At 49.4% G+C, this 20,728-nt stretch overlaps 1 protein-coding gene across 1 annotated transcript in view; it reads right to left on the reverse strand.

Moving 5' to 3' along the window:
• irag2 (inositol 1,4,5-triphosphate receptor associated 2) overlaps nt 1–16,053 on the reverse strand; it is a 115,530-nt gene extending 99,477 nt beyond the window's left edge. The window contains exons 1-3 of the mRNA XM_033039443.1: nt 15,895–16,053; nt 13,100–13,205; nt 12,131–12,293 (exon numbers count right to left, since the gene is read on the reverse strand). The gene's annotated coding sequence lies outside the window, so the exon portion shown is untranslated. The remainder of the gene's footprint in view (nt 1–12,130; nt 12,294–13,099; nt 13,206–15,894) is intronic.
• Nucleotides 16,054–20,728: the final 4,675 nt, after the last annotated feature.

A 20,728-nucleotide genomic window follows, 5' to 3' on the forward strand; every position in this document is an offset into this window, starting at 1 on the left:
CAATGTGGTTGGATTATTCAGCGTATGATCAACCTCGGTGAGACCAAGCGCAGGCTTGGCGATCGCTTCGCACAACACCTCCAATCAGTTTGCAATAACCAACCTGATCTCCCGGTGGCTCAACACTTCAACTCCCCTTCCCATTCCGAATCCGACCTTTCTGTCCTGGGCCTCCTCCATGGCCAGAGTGAGGCCCACCGCATATTGGAGGAACAGTACCTCATATTTTGCTTGGGTAGTTTACACCCCAGCGGTATGAACATTGGCTTCTCCAATTTCAGGTAGTCCTTGCTTTCTCCCTCCTTCCCCTCCCATTCCCAGCTCTCCCACAGCCCACTGTCTCTGCCTCTTCCTTTCTATTTCATGTCACCCCCCTTGCCACACTTGTCGTTTTAATTAAGTTCAAGACTATGGGGCAGTACATTGGCCATAAAGTTGCTGCCTAAAAGTGCCAGTGACCCGGAATTAATCCTGAATATGGGTGCTGTCTGTATGGAGTTTGCTCCTTTTCCCTTTGATCACATGGGTTTTCTCCGTGCTCTTGTTTCCTTCCACATTCCAAAGGTGTTGAGGAACATATTTCAGACCCAACCCAAAACGTAATATTTTCCTTTTGTCCAGAGATTCTGTCTGACCTGTTGTGTTACTCCAGCTTTTTGTGTCTATCTTCAGTTTAAACCAGCATCTGCAGTTCCTTCCTACACACAAAAAGGGGGGGGGGGGGGGGGGGGGTGGGTGGGTGGGAGGAGGGTGTCCCCCTCCTATTGGAATTGTGCAATATGGTGCATACTGCAGCGAGTCTTTTAACTTACACTTGAATACAATATATATGCTTTAAATTGGATTGGAGTGTTTCTGAAAGGGGGGAGGCTGTGCGATCACTGATCACTGGCCTTGGGGGTACCCGGTGAGGGAGTGGAGCAACCGAGTGAAATTTGATGTATTAAAATCATGTTTTAGTGCACTGTAGAAGTATGATTTCAATGTTTTTTGTATGAAGTATTTTTAAGAGGTAACTTTTTAAGGGGTAACTTTATCCACACAAAGGGTGATGGGTGTATGGAACAAGCTGCCAGAGGAGGTAGTTGAGGCAGGGACCATCCCAACATTTAAGAAAAAGTTAGACTGATACATGGATAGGACAGGTTTGGAGGTATGGACCAAAAGCAGGTAGCGTAGCTGGGACATGTTGGCGGGTGTGGGCAAGTTGGGCCGAAGGGCCTGTTTTCACACTGTATCACTCTATGACTACATTATACCTCCACCATGCATGAATGCTTCAAAATCAAGTGATCGAGTTTTATTGCCATATACTCAAGCATAGAAACATAGAAAATAGGTGCAGGAATAGGCCATTCGGCCCTTCAAGCCAGCACTGCCATTCAATATGATCATGGCTATTCATCTAAAATCAGTACCTCTTTCCTGTTTTTTCCCCATATCCCTTGATGTCGTTAGCCCCAAGAACTAAATGTAACTCTCTCTTGAAAACATCCAGTGAATTGGCCTGCACTGCCTTCTGTGGCAGAGAATTCCACAGATTCACAACTCTCTGCGTGAAGAAAGTTTGTCCTCATCTCAGTCCTAACTGCCCCCCCCCTTTATTCTTAAACTGTGACCCATGGTTTTGAACGCCCCCAACATCGGGAACATTTTTCCTGCAGTTACAGTAAGTGAAAATCTAGCAGGCAAGCAGGATGCTTTCACCCAACCACCCCCATTTGAAGTCCACTATCTTCCACCGTTTCTACCCAGTGCTTGGTACTTACTTCCAGCAGCCACTGGTTGTCCTCCAGGATGCACTCTCTCTCCTCTCAACCCCCCTCTCTCTCTCCCCCTCTATCTCTCCCCTCCATCTCTCTTTCCCCTCTCCCTCTCCTCTCTCCCTCTCTGTCTCTCCTCTCACCCCTCTCTCTCCCGTCTCCCCCATCTCACTCTCTCCCCTCTTTCTCCCTCTCACCCCTCTCTCTTCCCCCCCTCTCTCCCACCTCACTCTCCCCCCCTCTCTCTCCCTCTCTCCCTCCCCCCCTCTCTCTCTCTCCTCTCTCTCCCCCTCTCTCTCTCTCTCCCTCTCTCTCCCCTCCCTCTCTCTCCCCCTCTCTATCTCTCTCCTCTCTTTCCCCCTCCACCTCTCCCTCTCTCTCCCCTCTCTCTCTCTCTCCCCTCTCCCCTTTCTCTCCTCTTCCTCTCTCTCCTCTTTCTCTCTCTCTCCCCCTCTCTCTCTTCTCTCCTCTCTCCCCCTCTCTCCTCTCTCTCCCCCCTCTCTCCATTCCCTCTCCCCCTCTCTCATCTCCTCCCCCCTCTCTCTTCCCTCCCCCCCCTCTTCCCCCCTCCACCCTCCCCCTCTCTCTCCCCTCCTCTCTCCCCCTCTCCTCTTCTCTCTCTCTCATTCACCTCTATCCCCCTTCTCTTCTCTCCACCCACTCTGCTCTCCCTGTCTCCTTCCCCCCTCTCTCTCTCTCCACCTCCCTTTGAGAGTCTGTCCCTTCGGCACAGAGACTCTCGCGGCAGCGGCAGCGGCGCTTCCGACGGTTCCGCGGCCCGGGACACTCGCACTGTCCGGAGTGCTCCATGGCCGGAGCTGCAGCGTCAGCCCCGCAATCTCGACAGCGCCGCTAACACTCGCAAGTCCCGGCACCCCGCATCTGTTCCCACTGCTGGTTCTGCTCCCATCCCTCCCGCAGCCCCGGCTCTCCAACACCCGCGGACCATGCAGTTTATCCGAGTTTTGAAATTTCCGTTGACCACAAAATTTCTCACCACTGAGCGTGAGAAATTTCTGATCAGCGTGAGGGCGTGAGAGTTTGCTTGAGGGCGTGAGTCTCACGCTCAAAGCGTGAGAGTTGGCAGCCCTGTCAGTGATCAGCGTGGACTCGGTGGGCCGAAGAGCCTGTTTCCACGCTGTATCTTTAAATTAAACTAAAGACACTAAAACCAGAGGGAGTCTAAAGAAGGGTCTCTACCCGAAACGTCACCCAATATCTTCTATCCCGAGTTGCTGGCTGCTCCATGGAGTTCCCCCGCGCAATTAAAGCATGGAATAGTCTTCACCCTACCATAGTTACCCAACCAGACGCAACTAAATTTAAGGTACCTCTTTTTTCCCCAAGAACCCTTTTTTGTTTAAGTCCAAGTCAAGAGAGTTTATTGTCATGTGTCCCAGATAGGACAATGAAATTCTTGCTTGCTGCAGCACAACAGAACATGTGAACATAATACAGAACAGGAGATAAAAGTTCAGTGTGGCTATATACCATAGACCATGTATAAATAAACAGATAGAATGCAATAGGCTGTTATTGTTCAGCCCTCTACCACCTCCAGTTTAAATTCCATTTAGAATATTTATGGAGGACCAGGAAACCAGAAGCAAGAGTTACTCCTGATCCAGGGTCAGGGAGTGATTCTGCGTTGGTTTTCAGCGCTGGCAGCAACCGGACAGCTATGACCACTAGGTGATTTTGGTATCAATAAAGCCACAACCTCAGTTGTGTATCTCAACATCACTGGGTGTTTCGGCCTTTTATCACAAGACGCCCTCAGTCGAGGCAGGCCCACCACAGGGTGATCAGCCCTGGATATGTGTCTTATTGTTAGCCTCTAGATGGTCACGTGGCAGCCCAGACAGCATCTTTTCTCTTCAGCCACAGCCAGTGACTGCTCCATTCTGCTTTGTTCCTTCTGAACAAGAACCACATTTCCTTCCACATCTTGGTAAACATTGTAAACCAGCATCTGCAGTTCCTTGCATCTTCATATCTCTCAACATCTCTGAATTTTGCAATCTCCCAACATTTGGATAATACGCCTAATTTGTTCTCTGCTAAAATGTTCCCACAATAAAGCTCCATATGTCTAATCTTTGTCCGCGCATTTAATTATCTACATCTCTTTATAACCTCCTTGTATCTTCTCTGCAACCAACTATCTTTAATGTTATCAGCAAATTTACTAACCAAACTTTCAGTGCCTTCAAAGAGAGACACAAAATGCAGGAGTAACTCAGCGGGACAGGCAGCATCTCTGGATAGAAGGAAAGGATGAGGTTTCGGGTCGAGGCCCTTGATCAGACTGAGAGTCAGGGAGAAGCCCCTGTCCCACTTAGAAGACCCAAACAGCAACCTCTGTTTGGCCTTGCCCGTCACCCAAAAAAAAAATCATGGGGTGACCTGCAACCTCCTACCACCTACCACGCATATGTTGAAAACCTTCCTCGACTATGAAGAAAACCGTCTTCCACAAGACCTGCGACTAAAAAATGATCGATTTTTAAAACGGCAACCTATTTTTAGTCGAGGCCGGTATTAATCATGATGAAAAAATAGCAGCAACCTAGATGAAGCCTTGACCACGCGGAAACCACTTTCAACCATTAGGGAGAGTGACCAAAACCTCCGGTGACCTCATGGAAACCTTGGGTGGCGAGCAAGGTCACTAGAGGTTGCTGTTTAGGTCTCCTATGTGGGACAGGGGCTTTAGTCTATCTTCCATGTCAACCAGCATCTGCAGTTCCCATCAACATATTTTCACTGCCTCCATCGAGATTATTGATATAAACTGTAAACAGTTGAGGTCTCGGCACTAATTTTAATGGCACTTCACTTATTCCAAGTTTCCAACAAAGAACTGTTTGTTTCTGAGCAATGGGTCACCAATTCCTTATCCCCAGAGATGCTGCCTGTCCCACCGAGTTGCTCCAGCACTTTGTGTCTATCTTCGGTGTAAACCAGCATCTGCAGTTCCTTCCTACCCTCTTTGTTTCTCTTAAGGGCCTGTCCCACTTTCACGACCTAATTCACAACCTTTTTTACTTGTGGATATTTTTCATCAGGCTAGAAAAACGCCCCGACCTACTTGATGCCACGAGTACCTACGACTAGAATCACGACCTGCCTACGACCTCGTGACGACCATGCTGCGAGTACGAGTCAAGGGCAAACTCGGCAGATTGGGTCGTGAAAGTGGGACAGGCCCTTTAGCCAACATAGAAACATAGAAAATAGGTGCAGGAATAGGCCATTCGGCCCTTCGAGCAAATCTTCTGTCCACACTCTCATGTTACCTCTAGCACCTTGAGGTTTTATTTCATGAACCCTTCGCTGATGCAGCATCTTTTATGGAATGTCAACAGGGATATATATATATGTGTTGTCAATGTTGCCAGATCCCCTCTTTATCTGCAGCACACATTACTTCAAAGAACTCCAATAAAACATTATTTTCTTTTCACAAAAACCGCGTTGATGTTATCTGATTGCCTGGAATTTTTCTAAGTGCCCTGCTGTAACATGATGACAATAGCTTCTAACATTTCCCCTGCAACACATAATAATCTGACAAGCCTGTAGATTCCTGCAGAGATGCCACACAGTTTGGGGTATTGACGTGATGTGACGTCAATGAAGATGGTCTCAAATCTGTATCCACGGACTTGTTCGTGAAATGGGAACACCAGTAAACATTAAATGGTGCTCACAGGTTATAGGAGCAGAATTAGGCCATTTGGCCCCATCAGAACTACGCCACCATTCAATCTACCTTTCCCTCTCAGCTCAGTTTATTGTCACGTGTACCGAGGTGCGGTGAAAAGCTTTTGTCTCGTGCTAGCCAGTCAGCGGAAAGACAATTCATGATTACAATCGAGCCATTCACAGTGTACAGATGCATGATAAGGGACGAACTCTCTCAACCCCATTCTCCTGCCTTCTCCTCATAACCCAGACAGCCAAATGTGGCAATGAATTCCACAGATTCACCAGCCCCTGACTAAAGAAATTCCTCCTCTTCTCCTTTCTAAAGGTACGTCCCTTTATTCTGAGGCTATGACTAGTCCTAGACTCTCCCACTAGTGGAAACATCCTCTCCACATCCACTCTATCCAGGCCTTTCACTATTCAGTAAGTTTCAATGAGGTTGCCCCTCATCCTTCTAAACTCCAGCGAGTACAGGCCCAGTGTTGCCAAACGCCCTGTGCCTGTCTTGGGTTTAAACCAGCATCTGCAGTTGGTTCTAGCAGACCAAGGTGTCTGTACATGGTGGTGGTGGTTGGCGGGTAATGTGGGGCAGCAGAAATATGGTGGCGGGGAGAGTGCGAGCAGTGAAGGGCCTGTCCCACTTGGGCCGTCACTTACGCAACTGTCCAGTAGTGACGGTCGCGCGAGAGTCCTGCGCGTCATCATGCGCCCGCACAGCCGTCTGGAGCGCGTGACGTCATTTGAAGATGGACAGAAAATGCAGGAGTAACTCAGCGGGACCGGCAGCAACTCTGGAGCGAAGCAATGGATGATGTTTCGGGTTGAGACCCTTCTTCAGTCTGAAAAGAAGGGTCTTGACCCGAAACGTCACCCATTCCTTCTCTCCAGAGATGCTGCCGGTCCCGTTGAGTTACTCCAGCATTTTGTGTCTATCTTCAATCTTCTTGGCCCCGCTTTGGGAGTAGAAATGGGGGCGGATCCGGACCGCAACGGCCGTGAGCCCCAGGCCCGAGCTCGGCGATCGTTTGCCTGCTTCTGCTGCTGTTGAAGGTGAGACGTTGCACCGCGCCAGGGTCTTGGGCCTGTCCCACTTTGGCCGTCAGTTACACGACAGGCCGGTGGCGTGCGAAGATTACGTGCATGACGAAGTCCACACTCCTCCACGCCACTCCATGCGCCCGTCCCCGCGCTACCCACACGCTAGCAGGTCGCGTAAATGGCGCGCAAAAGACAGCCAAGTGGGACAGGCCCTTTAGACACTCCTGAAGAAACATAGAAAATAGGTGCAGGAATAGGCCATTCAGCCCTTCGAGCCTGCACCGCCGTGGGACTGAGAATGTAGGATTGGGTGGGGGTTTGCAGCAGCTGCCACAAACTGAGGTCCCGGGATGTCAGATGCAGGGGCAGCGCATGCCAATGCACCTGCGTGTCCTGGCCACAGTTGCCCAGTAATGGCGCCAGGCTCCCGTTTCCCCCCCCCCCCCCCCCCCCCACACAACTTCGCCAGTTTCCCAGTGAGCTGGAGCCGCGCGGTGGGAGCTTCTGGTTGACAGGGAGCAGCATGAAGACGGCGTGGGTACTGTGCCCGAGTATAGTGCACCGCGTGTGGGGCCAGGGTCTCTGCGGCCCCCCGGCTGTGAACCCCCCCCCCCATACACCACTCTCCACACTCCTGGCCTTGGGTTCAACTTGACCCCCCACTCAGTTATAGCGGACAATCGGCCACAACGAACATCATCCTCTCGGTGGTCTGTCACAGTGAGGGTTTCTGTATTGTCGTTCACCGTATCCTCCTGCTCCCCTCCCCCACTCGCCTTAAAGCAGACGACAAAAGATTTTCTGCACGGTGGCGCAGCGGTAGAGTTGCTGCCTCGCAGCGCCAGAGAATCCGGGTTCGATCCTGACTACAGGTGCTGTCTGTACTGAGTTTGTACGTTCTCCCCGTGACCTGCGAGGGTTTTCTCCGGGTGCTCCGGGTGTGCAGGTTAACTGTCCTCTGTAAATCGTCCCAAGTGCGCATGGTACAACTGGCGCAAGTGGGCGTGGACTCGATGGGCCGAAGGGCCTGTCTCCACGCTGTATCTGTAAACTAAACTAGAAACTTTACAAAGCAAGAAGTGGGACTGTGATAAGATTGGGGCAAACCTCAAACTAAAGGTCATGCAGGCAGATGACAACGGCAAGGCAAGCCACCGTATCCTCCAGTTTGTTTTCATGTTGTAACTTCACACATTGACCTTTGACTAACAAACAGGTTATGAGCGTTGAACTGCACCAAAATGCGCTTTCATTGCATTTTCCAACCTCCACACACTTTCAGTGGCGTAACTATTTTAAGATAGCATTATCAAGGTTGTGAAGACACACACCGATCCAGTTTCACACCATTTTCTGGTGACAGGTTAGAGGCAGCTGGCTAGGAATTAAAATCTTCATGGGATCAGCAGTCAATGAGGACAGACACAAAACGCTGCAGTAACTCAGCAGGTCAGGCAGCATTTCTGGAGAATAGTAATAGGGGGGGCGTTTCATGCAAGACCCATCTTCACACAGAGTCAGGGGGGAGGGAACCGAGAGATATGAAAAGGTACATCAAGCAAAAGATATGCCCAAGAAAAACCAGATCAAAGCCAGCAGCGATGATCAAGGAAAGGTGGAGCCCACAATGGACCATTGTTGGCTGTGGGGAAGGTGTTAATGAGATATACAAACAGTGACGCGCAGCAGGACGACAGTGAAACTAGTACGATGACTAGGGTGGGGGAGGGGAGAGGGGAGAGAGAGGGAAAGCAAGGGTTTATTTGAAGTTAGAGAAGTCAATATTCATACCACTGGGGTGTAAGCTGCCCAAGCGAAAAACGAGGTACTGTTCCTCCAATTTGCGTTTTGGCCTCACTCCGACAGTGGAGGAGGCCCAGGACAGAAAGGTCAGTGTGGGAAGGGGAAGGGGAGTTAAAGTGTTTACCTCCACAATGGAACCATAGATAGTACAACTTGGAAACAAACCCTTCAGCTGATATGTTGTTTCTGACCAAGTTGGCATATTGGGCTAGTCCATTTTGCCGGCATTTGCCCATTGCCTTGTAAGCTCTTCCTATCACTACATCTGTCTAAATGTCCTATTAAATGTCATAATTGCATCTGCTTCCAAAGCTTCATGTCTCATTCCAGTCTGCCCTCCGAGTGAAAAAAGTTTGGCCCCTCTTCCATCTCTCCCCACTCACCTTAAGCCGATGCCCTCGAGTTTTAGAATCCTCTAACCTGTATGCTTTCACCTTACACTTAGCCCTCAAGATCGAGTACACCTCGATAAGGTCACGCCCCAGCCTCCTACTCCCCAAAGTCTCAGTCTATCCAACCTCTCCCCGAAACTCAGGCAGCTCGTTCCCTACATCCACCAAAAATATTACAAGTGGATGTGGTCCCACTTTGAAACGCCCCACCGCCTTTTCCCCAGGGGAGGGGATTCTAAAAATAGGGTGCTTAAAGTTAGAGGGAAGAAATTTAAAGGGACCTCAGGGAGAACTTTATCATCAGGAAGTAGCACGTACCTCAGGGCTCTCGCATAACTTTTTTTCTCTGTTGCCAGCCGGGCAACCTAGGCAGCTTTTTAGGTTGCCAAATGATAGCTTAGGTGGTCATTTAAGACGGCTTGCATGACGCGTGGGATAATGTGCTCGGACGAAGTGCGTAGTTACCAGTCAGAATTATACTCAATGAAGCATTCACGTATTATTTCTGCTTCAAATAAAGCCACAAACTAAACATATTCACCAATCAAGACATGATATATATCACAATGACATGCAGCAAAATTACAATACAGTATCTCATCTCCTTTTACATGTTGCAATGAATGCAATTTCTATTATTTCTTTCCAATTCCAAACAAAATTCTGGTTGGATTATTCAGCATATGATCAACCTCAGTGAGACCAAGCGCAGGCTTGGCGATCGCTTCGCCCAACACCTACACTCAGTTCACAATAACCAACCTGATCTCCCGGTGGCTCAGCACGTCAACTCCCCCTCCCATTCTGAATCCGACCTTTCTGTCCTGGGCCTCCTCCAGGGTCAGTGTGAGGACCACCGGAAATTGGAGGAGCAGCACCTCATATTTAGCTTGGGCAGTTTACACCCCAGCGTATGAACATTGGCTTCTCTAATTTCAGGTAGTCCTTGCTTACTCCCTCCTTTCCCTCACCTTCCCAGCTCTCCCACAGCCTACTGTCTCCGCCTCTTCCTTTCTTTTTCCCGACACCCCCACCGACATCAGTCTGAAGAAGGGTCTCGACCCGAAACATCGCCTATTCCTTCGCTCCACGAACTAAGGTAATCAGGATTGAACACAAAGAGTAATGCCCGTCCCACTTAGGAAACCTGAATGGAAACCTCTGGAGACTTTGCGCCCCACCCAAGGTTTCCATGCGGTTCTCGGAGGTTGCAGGTGGTTGCCGGAGGTTGCCGGTAGTGGAAGCAGGTAGGGAGACTGACAAAAACCTCCGGGAACCGCACGGAAACCTTGGGTGGGGCGTAAAGTCTCCAGAGGTTTCTGTTCAGGTTTCCTAAGTGGGACAGGGGCATAATTCAGCGGATCAGACAGCATATCTGGAGAACATGGATAGGTGACGTTTTGGGTGGGCTACCTCAGGCTGATTGTCGTGAGAAGGGGAGAAGGCTGGAAGGGGGAGGGTGGGTGGGGAGGGACAAAGCCAGGCGCATGATAGGTGGACAGAGCGGGAGGAATCAGAAGGGGAAGCAGCGACAGAGGGTCTCGCACAACTTCTGTCACAGACTGGAGAACGTCAAGTAGACTTCTCCTACTTCCCAAATTAATTCTCAGAGCTCAGCAACATAACTAACAAGCCATAAGTACTGAATTAACTGGCATAGATGGGGTAGACAGTCAGAACCATTTCCCCCCAGGGTGGAAATGTCTCACATTAGAGAGCAGAGCTATTAGGCGAGGGGTGCAAACTTTAAAGGAGATGTGCGGGGAATGTTTTCTTTCACAAAGAGTGGTGGGGGCCTGGAACACACTGCCTGGGGTGGTGGTGGAGGGAGGCAGATACAATCGTGGCATTCAAGAGTCTTACAGACGGGCACGTGGAAGTGCGGGGTTCATGTACAGGCAGATGAGATCAGTTTAACTTAGCATCAGGAACAGCTTCTTCCCCACAGCCATCAGACTACTAAACTCAACTCAAACAAAAATCTGAACTTTAAGGGCCTGACCCACTGTCCGAGGTCATTCAAGAGCTCTCCCGAGTTTAAAAAAAAATCAAACTCGTGGTAAGCACGGTAGAATGTACGTGGCGGGTACGTCGGAGCTCGGGGACGTCTCTTAGCGGCTCGTAACGCTAACGGCAGGTACTCGGGAAACACGGTAAGCTCGTGAAGATTTTTTAACATGTTGAAAAATGTCCACGAGAGCCCCGAGTACCTGCGAGTGGCTATTACTGCAATTCTCCGAGTTCGAATCAGGGGAAACACAGGAGAACTCGTGAATTAGCTTCTACAGTGGGACAGGCCCTTTAATAGCCTTTTGCACTTTATATGCTTATTTATGTGTTGTATTTAGATATATATACACACACATATAAATAAGCATATAAATATATATAAATAAATAGATAGATGATCTAATAAATAAATAAATAAATTGCTCTCTCTCTCTCTCTCTCTCTCTGCATATATATACGCGATTTATTTATTTATTTATCGGATCTATATATATTCAATGGTATATAGACACACTGATCTGTTCTGTATTCATGCCTACTATATTCTGTTGTGCTGAAGCAAAGCAAGAATTTCATTGTCCTATCTGGGACACATGACAATAAATTCTCTTGAATCTTGAATTTTGAATCATGTTCGGCAGAAACTTTGTGGGCCGAAGGGCCCGCCCAATGTTCTATGTTCTATGAATCAAAATCAATAAGACATGGAAATGTGCTGGGTAACTGCAAAGATTAAATGTGCACCTCCTTTCTAAGTTCACAAAAAAAATAATCACCAACTTACTATGAACATACATAAACTTCTCTCAACTTCCTGAGCAATGTTCCCAGTCTGTAAGATTTACACATTGCACCTGTACATAAGTGGATTTAGTTCCTTGCAATTAAAAACTCGAAGTTCCGGCATTTAATCTCCAAGATTTACGATGCATTTTTGCATCTCAAATGTGGGGCTTATTCTGCTTCTTCAAAAAAAAGTCTTCCAAAACGCTGATCATTAAAAATACTAATTACTGCAATGGCTAAACTAACCACTGGACAAAACAAAACCCTATTTTTTTCTGTTCAGTTATTTAACTCATGAACACGCGACAGTGATGCACGAAACGTCCCCCATTCCTTCTCTCCATAGTTACTCCAGCATTTTGTGTCTATCTTCGGTGTAAACTAGCATCTGCAGTTCCTTTCTACACATTATTGCTCGAATGGAAGACGGCAGGACACTGCTTAGAGACACAAAGAACTGCAGATGCTAGAGTCTTGAGCAAAACAGAAAGTGCTGGAGGAACTCGGCGGGGCAATTGAAGAAGGGTCTCGACCGTCTCTGCTCTCCAGAGATGCTGCCTGAGCCGCTGAGTTACTCCAGCACTTTGTGTCCGTCATCGTTTGGTTTCCACACTGGCGTTGACGTACCTTGCAGGCGGCTGGCTTTCAATAGCAGTTGTTCACCGGTGCCTGTTCCAGCTCGGTTTGCAGTGAGGAGGTGCTGGATCTCCCATCTTGCTTCTGACAGCTCCCTTTGCACTTTCTCCGCTCTTCCCCGAACTGTGGCAAACGCGGCGTCTTTCTCACACAGCTGGGGGCAGCATGCAAAACTGGTTAGTTACATCCCCTTTAAATAAACACACAGAGAGGCAGAGACACAGAGAGAGAGAGAGAGAGAGAGAGAGAGAGAGAGACAGACAGACAGAGAGAGAGAGACAGAGAGAGACAGAGAAAGAGACAGACAGAGAGACAGACAGAGAGACAGACAGAGAGACAGAGAGAGACAGAGAAAGAGACAGAGAGAGACAGAGTGAGAGACAGAGAGACAGAGACAGAGGGAGAGACAGAGAGAGAGAGACAGAGACACAGAGACAGACACAGACAGAGACACAGAGAGACCGAGAGAAGGAGAGAGAGAGACAGAGACGAGAGAGAGGGAGACACACACACACAGACACAGAGAGAGAGACACACACAGACACAGAGAGAGAGAGACACACACACACACACACACACAGACAGAGACAGAGAGAGAGAGAGAGAGAGAGAGAGAGAGAGAGAGAGAGAGAGAGAGAGAGAGACACACAGAGGGGGACACAGAGGGGGCCACAGCCAGAAACAGAGACACACACACACAGAGAAGCAGAAAGAGGGACACACAAGCGCGCTGCATACCAGTGTAACAGGCTTCTGCAGTAGCCCTGTCTGTGTAACGTTGAAGTGTTAAATTAAACTAAGCAAACTTGTGTGGGTCTGTAGCTTTACAACTATCCAGATAAGATCAAGCCCGGGTGACAATGGAGCAATACAGTGCCTCTCACTTCCTGCAGAGTGCGAATGTACACAGCGAGACCCTCCGCCGCTCTCAATGGGGGGAAATAAAGCGTGCGATCTCACCTCTCTCTGCACGGATCCCAGTTGCCGGCCGGTCTGCTGCAGCTGACTGTCAGCTTCGGCCGCTGCTCGCACCGCCGCCTCTCTCTCCGCTTCTAGCTGCTGGCGCCTATGGAGACAGCGAGGAAAGCCACACGTTCACGGCCACAGACACACACACACACACACACCTGCCTCACTGCCTGCCTGCCTGGGAAACTGCCGGGCCCGGCTTCACACGAACCGGGCGCCGCCTCCAAAACAAGCCTCATGACTAGACACACACACAGGGACACACACTGAGACACACACACACCCAACACACACACCCAACACACTGACCCACACACACCCAACAAAACACACCCACCACAACCAACAACACCCACACACACACCCAACACACTGACCCACACACACCCAACACACACACCCAACACACTGACCCACACACACCCAACACACACACACCCAACACACACACCCACACACACACCCAACACACTGACCCACACACACACCCAACACACACACCCACACACACACCCAACACACTGACCCACACACACCCAACACACCACAACAAACCACCACACCCACCACACACACCCAACACACACACCCACACACACACACCCACACACTGACCCACCACCCAACACACACACCCACGCACACACCCAACACACTGACCCACACACTGAGACACACACACACCCAACACACACACCCAACACACTGACCCACACACACCCAACACACACACCCACGCACACACCCAACACACTGACCCACACACACCCAACACACACACCCAACACCCAACACACACACCCAACACACTGACCCACACACACCCACACACACCCAACACACTGACCCACACACCCAACACACACACCCAACACACTGACCCACACACACCCAACACCCAACACACACACCCAACACACACACCCAACACACACACCCAACACACCCACCCACACACACCCAACACACTGACCCACACACACCCAACACACACACACACAGACACCACACCCAACAAAAAAACACCAACACACTTACCCACACACACCCAACACACAACACCCAACACCCACACACACCCAACACACACACCCAACACACACACCCAACACACACCCCCAACACACACACTGACCCACACACACAAAAACACACCCACCAACACACACTGACCCACACACAACCAACACACACACCAACACACACACCCACACACACACATACCAAACACCCAAACACACACACAACACACACACACACAACTGACCACCACACCACCACACAAACACCCAAACACCCACCCAACACACACACCCAACACACACACCCAACACACTGACCCACACACACCCAACACACACACCCACACACTGACCCACACACACCCAACACACACACACCCAACACACACACACCCAACACACACTGACCCAACACACACACACCCAACACACACACACAGATTCCCACACACACCCACACTGACCCCCCCCCCCCACACACACACTGACCCACACATACACACACACAGACCCACACCCAACACACACACACCCAACACTGACCCACACCCAACACACTGACCCACACACACCCAACACACACACCCAACACACACACCCAACACACTGACCCACACACACCCAACACACACACCCAACACACACACCCAACACACTGACCCACACACACCCAACACCCAACACACACACCCAACACACTGACCCACACACACCCAACACACACACCAACACACTGACCCACACACACCCAACACACACACCCAACACACTGACCCACACACACCCAACACACACACAGACCCACACACCCAACACACACACCCAACACACACACCCAACACACTGACCCACACACACCCAACACACACACCCAAAACACCCACCCAACACCCAAACCCAACACACTGACCCACACACACCCAACACACACACACACACACCCAACACACACACCCACACACTGACCCACACACACCCAACACACACACACACCCAACACACACACACACACACACACACCCAACACACACACACCCAACACACACACCCACACACTGACCCACACACACACTGACCCAACACACACACACTGACCCAACACACACACACCCAACACACACACCCAACACACACACACACACCCAACACACACACACAGATTCCCACACACACCCACACTGACCCATCCCCCCCCCCACACACACACACTGACCCACACACACACTGACCCACACATACACACACACTGACTCACACACATGGGGAGAGGGGAGAGTGTGGGAGGGGGAGAGAGAGAGAGAACCCGAGGTCAGGATCGAACCTGGGTCTCTGGTGCTATGAGGCAGTGGCTCTACCAGATGCGCCAATTTAATCCTCTGACTGCTCTGGACTAGAAAACGTCCTGAACAAGCTGTGCGGCACGGTGGCGAAGTCCTGAACAAGCTGTGCAGCACGGTGGCGTAGCACTATAGTCGCTGCCTCACAGCGCCAGAGACGCGGGTTCGATCCCAACTACGGGTGCTTGTCTGTACGGAGTTTGTACGTTCTCCCCGTGACCTGTGTGGGTTTTCTCCAAGATCTTCAGTTTCCTCCTGCACTCCAAAGACGCCCAGGTTTGTAGGTTAATTGGCTTGGTGTAAATGTAAAATTGGCCCTAGGTGGTGTTGATGAGCTGGTCGGTGCGGGCTCAGTGGGCCCAAGGGCCTGTTTCCGCACTGCATCTCTAAAATGAAACAGCGTGCCAACTGCCAGAACCACCCTTACCTGGAAACCTCGTCCCTCTGCAGGTGTAGCTGCTCGGTTTTGCTCCTACGGAAGCTGCTCGCCAATTGGATATATTCCTGTTCCGAGACAGACCTCTTCTCCTCCAAGGTGCAGATGTTGCTCAGCCACTGCTCCTTTCTCCTCTGCAGGTTACAGCTCAGGTGCTGAAAGGCAGGTTGTGTTACTAAGGAGGCAGCCAGCTCTGGGAGCGCTTGTACAGAAGGCCACAGCAGCCCCCTTCAACACTTGCACAGGGCTGAAAGGCAGGGGAGATGCAAAGCGATGTATCATGTACCACAGGGTCTTGTGTTGCCTTACCTCTGTGCGGCCACAAAGAGGGATCCTGTCTTTACTGTTCAAGAAGGAACTGCAGATGCTGGAAAATCGAAGGTACACAAAATGCTGGAGAAACTCAGCGGGTGCAGCAGCATCTATGCAGCGAAGGAAATAGGCAACGGTTCAGGCCGAAATGTTGCCTATTTCCTTCGCTCCATAGATGCTGCTGCACCCGCTGAGTTTCTCCAGCATTTTGTGTACCCTGTCTTTACTCTTAGCTTTAGTGTGCATTCAAGCACAAGGTACTTCAGAGATACTGAGATAAATGTGGCCGCAGAGTCGCAGAGACAGGAAGCAGGCCCTACTTGCCCACACCGGCCAACATGCCCCAGCTACACTCATCCCACCTGCCTGCATTTTGGCCCATATCCCTCTAAACCTATCCTATCCATGTACCTTCTAAGAATTTCTTAAACGTTGCAATAATACCTCCCTCAAATAACTCCAGCAGCAGCTTGTTCCAGACACCCACCACCCTTTATATAACAATAGACAATAGACAATAGGTGCAGGAGTAGGCCATTCGACCCTTCGAGCCAGCATCGCCATTCAATGTGATCATGGCTGATCATCCCCAATCAGTACCCCGTTCCAGCCTTCTCCCTATATCCCCTTTTTAAGAGCCCTATCTAGCTCTCTCTTGAAAACATCCAGAGAATCTGCCTCCACCGCCCTCTGAGGCAAAGAATTCCACAGACTCACCACTCTCTGTGAGAAAAAGTGCTTCCTCGTCTCCGTTCTAAATGTCTTACTCCTTATTCTTAAACTGTGGCCCCTGGTTTTGGACTCCCCCAACATTGGGAACATGCTTCCTGCCTCTAGCATGTCCAAACCCTTAACAATCTTATATGTTTCAATGAGATACCCTCTCATCCTTCTAAACTCCAGAGTGTACAAGCCCAGCTGCTCCATTCTCTCAGCATATGACAGTTCCGCCATCCCGGGAATTAACCTTGTAAACCTACGCTGCACTCCCTCAATAGCAACAATGTCCTTCCTCAAATTAGGGGACCAAAACTGCACACAATACTCCAGGTGTGGTCTCACTAGGGATCTGTACAACTGCAGAAGGACCTCTTTGCTCCAAAGTTCCTCCTAAATCTATCCCCCCCCCCCCTCGCCTTAAACCCATGTCCTCTGGTTCTCGATTCCCCTAGTCTGGGCAAGAGTGTTTACCTGATGTATTCATCTCATGATTTTATACACCTCTATAAGATCACTCCTCTTCCTTCTGCGCTCCAAGGAATAGAGCCCCAGCCTGCTCAACCTCTCCCTATGGCTCAGGCCCTCGAGTCCTGGCAACATCCTCATAAATCTTCTCTGCACCCTTTCCAGTGCACAAATCTTCCCAATAACATGGTGCCCGAAACTGAACACAATACTATAAATATGGTCTCATCAATATCTCATATGACTGCAACATGCCCTCCCAACTCTATACTCATGAAACAAGGATCATTGAGGGGATCTACAGGGAACGCTGCCTCTAAAAGGTAGTCAGTTACCTCAAGAGACCTACACCACCCTGGCCATGCTCTCATGTTGCTCTGATCATAGGACGAAGGTACAGTAGTCTGGAAACTGTGGCCTCCCAGTTCAAGAGCAGCCACTACCCAAACACCATCAGGTTCTTGAACACTGAACATTATGATTTAGAATTTGGTTGCACTGAGTACTTGGGGCTTTAGTTCACACTAGTTTTGGGGTTGTTAATTCATTGAATTTCTGTTTATTATATTGTATCTACATGTACTGGGTTTACAAGCCTGTTATGATGTTGCAAATAAGAATTTAATTGTGCCTTCGCCAGTACATAAGGCATTTTTACATTTGTTGACTCTTAAGTTTAAAGAAGCAACGGGAAAGATTGAAGCCCCTGTCCCACTGTACGAGTTTACCCAAGAGCTCTCCCGAGTTTAAAAAAAAAAAAACTTGCGGTAAGCACGTAGAATGTACGTAGCGGGTACGTCGGAGCTCGGGACGTCTCTTAGCGGTTCGTAACGCTAACGGCAGGTACTCGGGAAACGCGGTAAGCTCGTGAAGTTTTTTCAACAGTGCGGAGAGTGTTCACGAGAGCCCCGAGTACCTGCGAACGGCTATTACCGTAATTCTCCCAGTTCGAATCAGGGGAAACTCGGGAGAACTCTTGAATTAGCTCGTACAGTGGGACAGGGGCTTTAGTTTAGTTTAGTTTGGTTTAGAGATACAGTGTGAAAACAGGCCCACCAAGTCCACATCGACCCGCGATCTCACCATACACTAGCATTATCCTACACACTAGGTACAATTCACAATTGTTTGGAAGTCAATTAACCTACAAACCTGTACTCCCGATGTTGGGGAAGTCCAGGACAAGGGGTCACAGCTTAAGGATAAGGGGGAAATCCTTTAAAACCGAGAGGAGAAGAACTTTTTTCACACAGAGAGTGGTGAATCTCTGGAACTCCCTGCCACAGAGGGTAGTCGAGGCCAGTTCATTGGCTATATTTAAGAGGGAGTTAGATGTGGCCCTTGTGGCTAAGGGGATCAGAGGGTATGGAGAGAAGGCAGGTACGGGATACTGAGTTGGATGATCAGCCATGATCATATTGAATGGCGGTGCAGGCTCGAAGGGCCAAATGGCCTACTCCTGCATCTAATTTCTATGTTTCTATGTTCTATGTTTCTATGTACTTTCCACTGTATCTCGGTACAGACACAGACACAGACACAGACACACAGACACACAGACACACACACACACACACAACCAGAGGTCAGGATCGAATCTGGGTCTCTGGTGTTAAATAATAAACTAATTAGTTAAACTAATAGATAAAACTGAGGAAATTTAAAAAAACTGAAGCTTTCAAGAAGAAAAATAGACTCAAAATGCTGGAGTCACTTAGTGCGCCAGGCGACATCTCAGGAGAGAAGGAATGGGTGACGTTTCGGGTCGAGACTCTTCTTCGTACTCGAGTCCAGTAGTGGGAAATGAGAGGTATAGATAGTGATGTAGAGATATGGAACAAATGAATGAAAGTTATGCAGAACAGTAACGATGATAACGCACACTAAAGGAACATCATCTCATATTCCACTTGGGCAACTTCCAACACAGTGGTATTTCTCTAAATTCAAGTAACCCCTGAATTCCCTCTCTCTCCGTCCCTCCCCCACCCAAGTCACACCAGCTTCTCGTTCTCACCCAGCAAACAGCCAACAGTGGCCTGTTTCCTTTATCATTGTTACTTTTTTTGCATATCTTTCATTCAATCATTCATTCGATATCTCTTGTTTCCCTTTCCTCCCCTCGACTCTAGCCTGAAGAAGGGTCTCAACCCGAAATGTCACCCATGCCTTTTCTCCAGCGATGCTGCCTGTCCAGCTGAGTTACTTCAGCTTTTTGTGCCTATCTTCGGTTTAAACCAGCGTCTGCTGTTCCTTGGTAGACAAAAGTGCTGGTGAAACTCAGCGGGGTGAGGCAGCATCTCTGGAGCGAAGGAAATAGGCAACGTTTCGGGCCGAAACCCATCTTCAGTTCCTTCCTGTGCGTTAAAGAAGGATGTGTGATTTCACCTGCATTTTGCGCCGGTACCAGAGGTGGAGTTTCAAGTGCAATTTTAGTCCATCACAGACATTAGGGCAGGGAAGAGAAATGAGGAAGGCATCTCTATATTTAGTTCAAGTATGCAGCTGTACACACGATAAAACAGTTCCTGATATTTTGCATTGTTGGTAAATGATGCACAGAAATATAATCTGTCGCACCCACGTTGCTTGTGGTAAGCCTGGAGTATCAAAGATGAGGGAGGACATTTTGCCAGCCTCTCTCCTTAGCGAACCTGGGGGAAGAACGGTCAATGCTTTGTTATATTAGGCAAACGTTCATAAACCGACCCTTCTCCAGCCGCCAACCTGGTCCATACACACACACACAGTTGGCCACTGGGTGTAGTTTAATGATGCAGCATGGAAACAGGCCCTTCTGCCCACTGAGTCCATGCCGACCATCGATCACCCGTTCACATTTGTTATGGAGTCATACAGCATGGAAACAGGCCCTTCGGCCCAACTTGCTCACACTAGTCCCACTTGTCTGCATTTGGCCCATATCCCTCTGAACCTGTCCTATCCATGTACCTGTCCAAATGTTTCTTAAAAGTTGCGATAGTACCTGCCTCAACCACCTCCTCTAACAACTTGTTCCATACACCCTTTGTGTTACCCACATGTTCCTATTAAATGTTTCGCCCCTCACCTTAAACCTATGTCCTCTGGTTCTCAATTCCCCTACTCTGCGTAAAAGACTCAGAAAAAATAACCTGTGCCAACCTGATCTATTCCTTGCCTGATTTCATACACCTCTATAAGATCACTCCTCATCCTCCTGCGTTCCAAGGAATAGAGTCCCAGCCTGCTCAACCTCTCCCGATAGCTCAGGCCCTCGAGTCCTGGCAATATCCTTCTAATTTTACCCCACTCTTTCACCACTCCCTACAGAGTAGGAGCATTTTAG

Source organism: Amblyraja radiata, chromosome 21 (assembly GCF_010909765.2).
Source record: "Amblyraja radiata isolate CabotCenter1 chromosome 21, sAmbRad1.1.pri, whole genome shotgun sequence".
Taxonomy (NCBI): Eukaryota; Metazoa; Chordata; class Chondrichthyes; order Rajiformes; family Rajidae; genus Amblyraja; species Amblyraja radiata.